General features: G+C 48.9%; 1 pseudogene; it reads left to right on the forward strand.

Annotated features, from left to right (window-relative positions):
• The first annotated feature begins 7,802 nt into the window (after positions 1–7,802).
• LOC132240165 (14-3-3 protein eta-like) lies at positions 7,803–9,703 on the forward strand (annotated as a pseudogene).
• The last annotated feature ends 1,124 nt before the right edge of the window (positions 9,704–10,827 follow it).

Here is a 10,827-nt window from a genome sequence, read left to right on the forward strand (position 1 = left end):
AGTGGATAGAGCGTCGGCCTATGGACTGAAAAGTCCCAGGTTCGATACTGGTCAAGGGCATGTACCTGGGTTGCGGGCACATCCCCAGTAGGAGATGTGCAGGAGGCAGCTGATCGATGTTTCTCTCTCATCGATGTTCCTAACTCTCTATCTCTCTCCCTTCCTCTCTGTAAAAAATCAATAAAAATATATTAAAAAAAAGATGGAGGGGGCTGAGAGCGGGTTTCTTCAGAGTGTCTCTGTCTCTACATGATCCCCAGTGTAGCCGGGAGGGGACCTAGGGAATCAGTCACTCCTTGCATAAGGGACTGTGCATAGGTAGCTATTACCACTCCTCATACAGAGGGTCTTGTTCAGGTGTCCCTGTTATGATCATTATTGCAACTTGAAATAGAATGTGAATTGCGGATGTGTGCATGGAGCCTGATTTGCCTGTAAATAAAAGATGATCTTCAGCCTGGACGTGACTCTATCTATTCTCTAGATTTGCTTCAAAGCCCTTTTGCGAACCAAATTAAGCGATTAATTCTAAATCGACCAGCAGATGGTGCTAGGAGAGTTTGCAAAGACTTTTCACCCTGGAGGTAGGAAATCCCCCAGAGTACGCCGAGCTTCTGTGCTCCAGTTGGACTTTCCTTTCTCCTCTGCCTTTTCTTTTTTAATTTTATTCTTCAAGAAAACACACCACTTTACCATTTTTATCTAGCTATTTGGTCTTGTGAACACAAACACAGTAGTGCAAACTTAGTATAATCTATTTGCAAAATGCAGAAGAAAAAGAAAAAAGATCTCAATATTTCACTCTCCAGAGACAAGTGTCAGTACAATTTTGTTCATTGTGTAGGTGTTTAGGGTCATAATTAGGGTTTGGGGTGTTCCGAGCTGGAAAGGACTCGGAATCCTCCAGTCCAGCTTTCACACTGTGTGAGGTCATGGGACCCAGATAGGCCCAAGGCCACCCAGCCAGGCAGGCTGTCCCTGCAGGCCCATTGCCCTGTTCTAAACTGTGTGTACTGTTCACCCTGTCTGTCCCCATCTGGTACCATCACCTCCCGGCTGCCTCCATCCCCTTCTTTCCATCCCTTTCTGAGCAGGACTTTGCCCAGAGCACAGTGGGAGGTTGGTTTAGAGCTGATGAGGCTGCAGATTCTTCTTGTGGGGGAACAAAGAGCTGTTTTCGGAGGCACAGAGGAGTGAGGACGACAGAAAATGTTCAGAAGAAGGGAGGAGCTCTGGAAGCTGCAAACGAGGCAAGAAAGCTATTAAGCAGATGCAGAGAGTACAGAACTGCTCCAATCTGCCCTGCAAAGAAGAACAAACAGCCAAGGAATTAGTGTGAGAACATTAGTCTCTTTAACTGAGCTGAGAGACACTTTGAATTGTGTCTTCTGGCACCAACAATTATATTAGGAATATATAATTTATTTACCTTTGTTAATACTCACCCGAGGATATATTTACCATTGAGATTTAGAGAGAGTGGAAGTAAGGGGAAGAGACAGAGAGAGAAACATCGATGTGAGAGAGAGACATTGATTGGTTGCCTCCCACATGCATCCTGACTGGGGCTGGGGATTGAGCCTGCAACTGAGGTATGTGCCCTTGATTGGAATCAAACCCATGGCTGTTCAGTCTGTGGGCTGACACTCTAACCACTGAGCAAACCAGCGAGGGCTAAGAATATAATTTAATCTTGGTCATGTTTATGAAAACAAGAAGAATGGGATTGCTTCCACAGGGCTGGGTGCTCCATGATGCAAAGGACTATAATATATTTTGCACAAATGGAGAAACAATAGGAAATTATGTGGATTAACCAAAAAAGCAACAGGGAGAGGCTGAGTTCTAGAATGCACGAGAGGGTCATTATTATTCCATTCCTAGTTTGATTAGAGCTCGGACCTTTGGAGAACATTTATAAATAGATATAGTGATTGTTAAGACACAATGTCAAGCTGTACCCAGCAGGGTTAGTGTGTGGGAAGATCACCCACCATATCTTGGCTTTTTGAAGATTTATCAAGAGTCTGTTATGTGTTTGGGACCATGTTGTGCCAAGGAAGGCAGAGCATAGAGATGGATGAGGCAGCTAATGGAGCTCCTGGTCTAACGGTAGAGAAATAATTGAAATGTGTTTTGGAAAATAATACTTATTAGAAAGCTGTGTAGCTGTCCAAACAGCCATACTTAAATTTTTTTTTCTCACAGAAAGCTATACATATCCTAACTGTACAGCATTATGTATTTTTACGAACTGAACTCACCCATGTAACCTACACCCAGATTAAGAAACTGAACATGACAGCATCTCCAAAGGCTTTGTATATCCCCGTTGGGTCATTGTCCCCTCCCCTATACTGTCCTGACCTCCTACCATAGGTTAGTTTCGCCTGTTTTTGTACTTCATATAAATGGAGGTATTTAGAACATAATCTTTTGCATCTGTCTTGCTCAAATGACATCTGTGAGATAGCCCCACATTGTGTGTAGTTGTAGATTGTTCATTCGTTGTGAGACTACTAACATCTCCATCCCCTTATTGGTGAGCATTAGGGTGATTTCTAGCACAAACAATGCTGCTGTGAACTTTCTTGCACGTGCCCTTTGGTGGACATATGATCACCTTTCTGCTGGATGTGTTCTCTGAGAGGTAGCCTTGCTGGGTCATAGAATATGGCCACGTTCAGCTTTCACAGTCTGAGAAGTTTGATTATTGCTTTGTGTAAATCTTAAATGCCACCGTCCTCTACAGCATGTCCACACTTCTCTTTGGACCCCACAGCATTTGACACATACTGTTCACATGCCCAACTGAGCTCACAGAAGCTGAAGGACTGTGTTTCATTTGCACCTGTTTGCCTGCCACCTCGCCCAGTGCCAAGAATCATCAAGATGGGTCACAGTCAGTGTGGAAAGTGGTGAACAAGTCCCAGAGCCAACCAAACAAGAAAATGCAGGGTGAGGCCACTTCTCAATATCGATGGCTGCAGAAATGAGATCTGGCAGATGGGAAAGAGGGACCCAACACTTTAAAGAAATGCTTTTATTGAAATACTAGAGGCCTGGTACACGAATTCGTGCATGGGTGGGGTCCCTCAGCCTGGCCAACGATTGGGGCTAATTGGGGGGAGGTCTGGCCTGCCCCGGGGAGGCACTGCAGGAGGTTGGCTGGCCAGGTGGAGGGACCGGAGGAGGTTGGCCAGCTGCCCCTCCCCGCATTGAGGCCATTGGGGGGAGGGTTGGGTGGGGGGAGGGACCACAGGAGATTAGCCCCAGCAGCAAGCTAACCAACAGCCAATTCTGCAAGGAATGGGCTCCCTCTTCCCTCCTGTCTGGGTCTGGGGTGTGGGTGAACCAGATTCGGGGCTGTCAGGGCCCTAGCAGCAAGGTCTGGGTCAGTGCAAGTCATAGCTACCAGCCGGTTGTCTGGTCATTCTGGTCATTTGGTCATAACGATCACTTAGGCATATATATATATATATATATATATATATATATATATATATATATATATTTATTAGAGGCCCGGTGCACAAAAATTTGTGCACTCGTGGGGGGGGGGGAGGAGGGTCCCTCAGCCCTGCCTGTGCCCTCTCACAGTCTGGGACCCCTCAGGGGATGACCACCTGCTGGCTTAGGCCCGCTCCCCGGGGGATTGGGCCTAATCTGGCAATCAGACATCCCTCTGGCAGCCTGGCAGCCCTCGGGTGATGTCCACTTACCAGTGTGGAGCAGGCCTAAGCTGCAGTTGGACATCCTTAGTGCTGCTGAGGAGGTGGGAGAGGCTCCCACCACCACCACTGTACTGGCAGCCATCAGCCTGGCTTGTGGCTGAGCAGAGCTCCCCCTGTGGGAGTGCACTGACCATCAGGGGGAAGCTCCTGCATTGAGCGTCTGCCCCCTGGTGGTCAGTGTGTGTCATAGTGACCAGTCATTCCCAGTCTTTCTGCTGTTAGGGACAGTTTGCATATTACCCTTTTATTATATAGATAGAGGCCTAGTGCATGAGTGGGGGCTGGCTGGTTTGCCCTGAAGGGTGTCCCGGATCAGGGTGGGGGTCCTGCTGAGGTGCCTGGCCAGTCTGGGTGAGGGGCTGATGGGTGTTTGCAGGCTGGTCACATCCCCTTCAGGGTGAGGGTCCCCACTGGGGTGCCTGGCCAGCCTGGGTGAGGGGCTGATGGCTGTTTGCAGCTGGTCACACCCCCTTCAGGGTGGGGGTCCCCACTGGGGTGCCTGGCCAGCCTGGGTGAGGGGCTGATGGCTGTTTTCAGGCTGGCCACACCCCCTTTAGGGTGGGGGGTCCGCACTGGGTTGCCTGGCCAGTCTGGGTGAGGGGCTGAGGGAGCAGGCTGGCCAAGCCCCCCGGCGACGGAAGCCCCCAGCCCCTCCTTTTTTTCTTTTTTAATTCTGGGATTTATTTACCTTCTATAATTGAAACTTTGTAGCCTTGAGAGGAGCTCAGCGCCGGCCAGGGTTGGCGGGAGGGAAGCTTGGATTCCTCCATCACCAGGGGCAAACAAGCCTCCTGCTCGCTCCAGCTCCATGGCCACAGCAGGCTGAAAGCAGGTATCTGGGGTTTATTTACTTTCTATAATTGAAACTTTGTTGCTTTGAGTGGAGCTCAGAGCCGGGGCCATGGTAGGCGGGAAGCTTGGCTTCCTCCATCACTGGGGCAACCAAGCCTCCTGCTTGCTCCAGCTCAGTGGCTGCTGGCCGCCATCTTGGGTGGGTTAATTTGCATATAGTCACTCTGATTGGCTGGTGGGCGTGGCTTAAGGCATAGCAAAGGTACAGTCAATTTGCATGTTTGTCTTTTATTATAGACTAGAGGCCCGGTGCACTAAAAATTGTGCACTCGGGGGGTGGGGAGATTCCCTCAGCCCAGCCTGTGCCCTCTCACAGTCTGGGACCCCTTGGGGGATGCCCATCTGCTGTCTGAGGCCTGCTCCCTGGGGGATTGGGCCTAAGCTGGCAGTCAGACATTCCTCTGGCAGCCCAGCAGCCCTTGGGGGATGTCCACTTGCCAGCAGGGAGCAGAACTAAGCTGCAGTCGGCCATCCTTAGCTCTGCTGAGGAGGCAGGAGAGGCTCCTACCACCACCGCTGTACTGGCAGCCATCAGCCTGGCTTGTGGCTGAGCAGAGCTCCTCCATGTGGGAGCTCACTGACCACCAGAGGGCAGCTCCTGCATTGAGCGTCTGCCACCTGGTGGTCAGTGTGTGTCACAGTGACCAGTCATTCCCAGTCTTTCTGCTGTTAGGGTCAGTTTGCATATTACCCTTTTATTATATAGGATAGAGGCCTAGTGCATGGGTGGGGGCTGGCTGGTTTGCCCTGAAGGGTGTCCCGGATCAGGGTGGGGGTCCTGCTTGGGTGCCTGGCCAGTCTGGGTGAGGGGCTGATGGCTGTTTTCAGGCTGGTCACACCCCCTTCAGGGTGGGGGTCCCCACTGGGGTGCCTGGACAAACTGGGTGAGGGGCTGATGGTTGTTTTCAGGCTGGTCACACCCCCTTCAGGGTGGGGGTCCCCACTGGGGTGCCTGGCAAGCCTGGATGAGGGGCTGAGGACTGTTTTCAGGCTGCCTGCACCCCCTTCAGGGTGGGGGCCCTCACTGGGGTGCCTGGCCAACTTGGATGAGGGGCTGAGGGCTGTTTTCAGGCTGCCCGCACCCCCTTCAGGGTGGGGGCTGCCACGGGGGTGCCTGGCCAGCCTGGATGAGGGGCTGAGGGCTGTTTTCAGGCAGGCCAAGCCTGCAACTGAAGCTCCCAATTTCTCCTTTTTTTCTTTTTTTTCTTTTTTATTCTGGGATTTATTTACCTTCTGTAATTAAAACTTTGTTGCGGCTCCAGCTGCGAGTCTGGCTGGCTGAAAGTCAGTATCTGGGATTTATTTAGCTTCTATAATTGCAACATTGTTGCATCTGGAGCGCAGAGCTGGGCCGCAGCGGGGAACCTTGGCTTCCTCCATTGCCGGGGCAACCAAGCCTCATGTTCGCTTCAGCTGCTTGGCTGCTGGTCGCCATCTTGGTTGGCAGTTAATTTGCATATCACCCTGATTAGCCAATGGGAAGTGTAGTGGAGGTATGGTTAATTACCATGTTTGTCTATTATTAGATAGGATAACTAACATGCACAAAAAAAGTGCACTTTTACATGCACAATTCAATACATTTTCACAAACTGAACAACCTTATGTAGCCAGCAGAATATTCAAACCCTCATGCCTGATCCCCACCCACCTGAAGGATACCTACTGTTCTGACTTCTAATGCCCAGGCCATTCTGCTTTTGTATTTTATACAAACAGAATCATGCAATATGTGCTCTTTTGTGGCGGCTTCTTCTGTTCACTATTATGTTTGTGAGATTCATTAATATTGTTGCCTGGAGATGTTATTTTTTCAGTTCTCATTCCTGTATAAAGAGACCACATTTATTTATCAATTCATCACTTGATGAACCTTTGGGTTGTTTCCCATTTGAGGCTGTTATGAATGTAGTTGCTATGAAAATTCTTATGTACAACTCTTGGTGAATATAAGCTCTCATTTCTGTTGGGGAAATCCTCGGGAGTGGAATTGCTGGGTCAGTGGATAGGTGACTATTTAGCTTTAGTAGAAACGGCTAAAGAGTCCCCCAAAGTTGTTCAACCAACTTAGATTCAGCTGCATGGGAGGGTGCCAGTGCTCCCCACGCACCTACTGTGTGCTGGCCCCTTTGTGTTGAAGACTTCTTTTAATTTTTTAAAAAATTCTCACTGAGGATATGTTTATTGATTGATTGATTGATTGATTGAGAGAGAGAGAGAGAGAGAGAGAGAGAGAGAGAGAGAGAAACAACAATGGGTTGCCTCTGGTATGGCTCTGACTGGAATCCTGGAATCAAACCCGAAACCTTTTTGGTGTATAGGATGATGCTCCAACCAACTGAGTCACCCAGCCAGGGCAAGACTTGTTTTTAAAAATATATATTTTATTGATTTTTTACAGAGAGGAAGGGAGAGGGATAGAGAGTTAGAAACATCGATGAGAGAAACATTAATCAGCTGCCTCCTGCACACTCCCTACTGGGGATGTGCCCGCAACCAAGGTACATGCCCTTGACTGAATCGAACCTGGGACCCTAGAGTCCGCAGGCCAATGCTCTATCCACTGAGCCAAACCGGTTAGGGTGCAAGACTTGTTTTAATTTTTAAATAAACAATGACAATAATTTGCTAAGTTATAATAAAGCTAAGAACAAATGATAAAGATGAGAGGAGATTAGGCCTAACTTTGTCCCCCTAATTGCAGGGATTCTTAACCTGGAAGGGAGCTACCCATGGATAGAATTTGGGAGATACATGAACTTGGATAGGAAAAAAAAAAAATCACATCTTTATTTCCACTAACCTCCACCTGAAGTATAGCCTTTGCCCCATGAAGAGTGGCCGCAGCATTAGCTGTGCCTGTGAGCATCACCCACTAGGATCACAGATGTTTTTGTCACGTTAAGGGCATGTGGCCAGCAGCCCAGTTTGCCAAGGAATGAGGGGGCTTCCAGACACAGGATTTTCAGTGCTCAGATGGGAACGTACGGGGCAAACCAGGACAAGTTGGACATCCCTACCCCAGGTGAAATCCCTTACACTTACCATTATGCAGATATTAGGTAGTTAGTAGGTCCACCAGATCTTACTTAGTGCGTTTAAAAATATTTAATCGGTGTAAAGCTGTTTTGATAATAACTATATTTTAGCATTTGCTTTCCTGTGTAACCGCTATTTATTTTATATACTTAAAAACATTATGCTGAGCCCGGGGCGATGTCTGCGGGGGCAAGCCAGCGAGAGGAGTGGGCGGCGGCGGCCAGGGAGCCAGTGCGCGTGCGCAGCGGCGGCCTCCTCCGCCATCCGCCACCTGGGAGCGGCAGGCGGGGACCGGGAACCGAACGAGCGAGCCAGCCAGCGGGGTGGGGCGCGCGGCGAGGCCCAGCCACCAGCGGGCAACAAGGGGACCTGGAGCAGCAGCTGCAGCGGGCGCGGCTGGCCAAGCTGGCGCAGCGCTACGACATGGCCTCCTCCATGTAGGCAGCGACAGGGCTCAAGGAACCTCTCTCCTTGAAGATGGAAACCTCTCCGTGGCCCACAGGAATGTGGTTGGCGCCAGGCGATCCTCCTGGAGGGCCAGCAGCAGCATTGAGCTGAACACCACGGCCGATGGAAATGGAAAGAAGTTGGAGAAAGGTTACTTACTGGGAGAGGACGGAGGAGGAGCGGGGAACAGTGTGCAATGGGGACAAGCCCCTCCTCGAGAGCTTCAGTGATTTCCAGGTATTTAACCTGAAAAGGAGAGGCCATCCCCACCGCTACTTGGCAGGGGTAGCTTCTGGGGAGAAGAAAAACAGGTGGTCAAAGCTTGTGAGGCGGCCTACAAGGACGTTGTTGAAATCAGCCAAGAGCACGGGCAGCCGATGCACCCAGTCGGACTGGCCTGGTCCCCATCTTCATGTTACAAGGTGCAGCATGCACCGGAGCGGGCCTGCCCCTCAGCCAAACAGGCCTTCCAGGATGCCATAGCTGAGCTGGGCACACTAAACGAGGATTCCTAAAGGATCTAACGCTCACCATGCAGTTGCAAGACAACCCCACCCTGTGAGGGACCGGCTCACCAGATGAAGAAGCAGGAGAAGGCAACTGAAGAGCCTTTGGGTCCCTGGCTCTTCCTTCACCCACCAGCCCCCATCATCACTGATGCTTCCTTGCCACAATCACTCGATTATCTAGTGCTAAACCTATCTTATCGCTATTGGCAGCACAGCTACTCAGATCTGCTCCCTATCCCGGCGTCTCTGAGCTCCTGACTCCAAGTGGAAGTGACACATAGGTGTGAGATGACACACAGGGAGGGAGGGTCAGGTATACACACCTGAGGGAAAACCAGATGGAGGGAGAACCAATGGAGGGAAAGCCAAAACATCACATGTGTGATTCAGATGGGGCATCCAGTTCTCCAGGGATCCAGCAAGGTCTCTGAACAGGGCAAGCAGGTCAAGGTGAGTCAGACAGAGATGTAATATGGGCAGTTCAGGTGCTAAGGCTCAAATGAAGGCCTCCATTTTTCAAGGCCTGGTATTCACACTCCCCAGTCTTGCCAAAGACTTAGCTCATAGCCGGCAAGGGCGTGTCCTTACCGGTCCGCATAACTTGGCGGTGAGGTGGGGAAAGAACAGCTGGGGCTACTTGTGCTGGACAGACTGAGAAATTAGGAGAAATGCCTTCTTTGGGTAAGGCGTAAAGTTTCCACCAGGTAGATGAGAGTTGTTGAACTAGTCTGTATGATGAGTAACTTGTAATCTAGTAGAAAAGGTAATCACTAGGCTTGTCACAAAGCAATTTGCCAGGACGTTCGTTCGTTCGTTCATTCATTCATTCATTCATTCATCCATCCATCCATTCATCAAAGATCCATAGCTTTTGTTGAGGAACCTTTGGTATTTAATGTGAGTAAAGGGGGCTGAATTTCTGCCACATATGGGTAACAGGTCTGTTCGCCTAGTTAAAATTCCATCAGCTCTTGATACCAGTTGGTGGTCTTCTAGTGTAACAGATCACAGAACAGGCAAGCAGGTTTTACCCAATGAGTCTGTGGCTAAGTAGTATTGCTGTGGTCACCTTTGTAAAGGCCAAGAGTGTCACATTACATTTTTCAGCTTTCATAGACGGTGTGGCCACAAACACGGCTGACCTGAGGCTCTTAGTGCGTATGTACATTTTCCCGGAAAACCTGTGACAAAGACAAGTGGGCAGAAATGTTCTTATAACAAATTAAATCTCAAACAATGCCTAAACCTCCCCCTACTCTCTCATCATTTCTATTATTAGGTAGGTAGTTCTCCTCTTAAAAAAAAAAGCTTCACTGAGATATAATTCACATGTCATGAGATTCACCATTTCAAAGTTTACAACTCAGAGATAGTAGCATATTCACAAAGTTGTTCATTGATTACAAAATATCTTTACCACACCAGAAAGAAACCCCATACCCATTAGCAGCCAATTGTTCCCACACATCTCCCCAACTTCTGGCAACCATGAATCTACTTTCTGTCTGGATTTACCTAATCTGGATATTTCATTTAAAGTGAATCATATATGCCCTAACCAGTTTGGCTCAGTGGATAGAGCGTCGGCCTGTGAACTGAAGGGTCCCAGGTTCGATTCTGGTCAAGGGCATGTACCTAGGTTGCGGGCACATCCCCAGTAGGGAGTGTGTAGGAGGCAGCTGATTAGTGTTTCTCTTCCATTGATGTTTCTAACTCTCTTCTCCTCTCCCTTCCTCTCTGTAAAAAATCAATAACATATATTAAAAAAATAAAGTGAATCATACAATATTTACCCCTTTGTGTCTGGTTTATTTCATTCAGCATCACATTTGTAAAGTCCATCCATGTTGTAGCCTGGGCCAGAATTTCATCCAGCCCCTTTATGGCTGAATACTATTGTGTAGTCTACACTCTTCACCCTGAAGGACACATACGCTCTTCCATTTGATGTTGTGGTTTTATCACACACTAGGAGAGACTGAATAAGACATTGTTTCTGTTGTTCAATTATTCTTCATGTGATTATGCCAAAAGTAAGATGGTGGTTTTCCGTGGGCATTTTCCATAACTTGGATGAACAGAGCCAAACAGCCTTTCCTGATTTATTCATTGAGTTCATTTCCCAGCATGTTCTGGGGAAGGTAGCAGCCAAAGCTGGCGGGTATGAGATGTGTAGCAGAGTCACAACGGGCCTCTTCTATGGGTGGGAGAGAAAAATCTTGCTCCTAAAATCCTCAAAGCTAAGA

Source organism: Myotis daubentonii, chromosome 8 (assembly GCF_963259705.1).
Source record: "Myotis daubentonii chromosome 8, mMyoDau2.1, whole genome shotgun sequence".
Taxonomy (NCBI): Eukaryota; Metazoa; Chordata; class Mammalia; order Chiroptera; family Vespertilionidae; genus Myotis; species Myotis daubentonii.